Source organism: Trichechus manatus, unplaced genomic scaffold (genome assembly GCF_000243295.1).
Source record: "Trichechus manatus latirostris isolate Lorelei unplaced genomic scaffold, TriManLat1.0 scaffold00207, whole genome shotgun sequence".
NCBI classification, from domain to species: domain Eukaryota; kingdom Metazoa; phylum Chordata; class Mammalia; order Sirenia; family Trichechidae; genus Trichechus; species Trichechus manatus.
Window position 1 is genome coordinate 395 of NW_004444143.1, and position 627 is coordinate 1,021.

Consider the following 627-nt stretch of genomic DNA (forward strand, 5'->3'; position numbering starts at 1 on the left):
GTCAAGCTTTTCTTCCTAGCTCGTCTTAGTCTGGAAGCTCCACTGAAACACGTTCAGCATCATAACAACATAAAAGCCTCCACTGATAGATGAGTGGTGGCTGCACATGAGGTGCTGTCGCTGGGAATGGAACCCAGGTCTCCTGCATGGAAGGCAAGCAGCCACTACTGAAAAGGACCAAGACACTGTGGAAAATAAGTCACATCAAATTTTGCATTTTGTTTACTCAGGAAAAGCTGTCTGAAATGCTTTAATAGAAAAAAAGAAAAAGAAAACATACAGGAGGAAGAAAATAAGTGGAATTGTAATGCATCTTAACCTGTTACTAGTCTTTTAGATTCATTTACATTAACTGAGACTTTTTTCCCCCTCAGTTCATGTTTTTTTCCTAAATTTTATTTCGATGTTGTTGAGAATATACACAGCGAAACACACACCAGTTCAAGTTTCCATATAACACAATTTAGTGACATTACACTGAGTTATGCAACCATTCTCACCTTCCTTTTGTGAGTTGTTCCTCCCCCACTAACATAAACTTACTGCCCACTAAGTTTCCTATCTTTTGAGTTGCTGTTGTCAATTTGATCTCATAGAGATAGTTCTTAAAAGAGTATAATGCTCAAG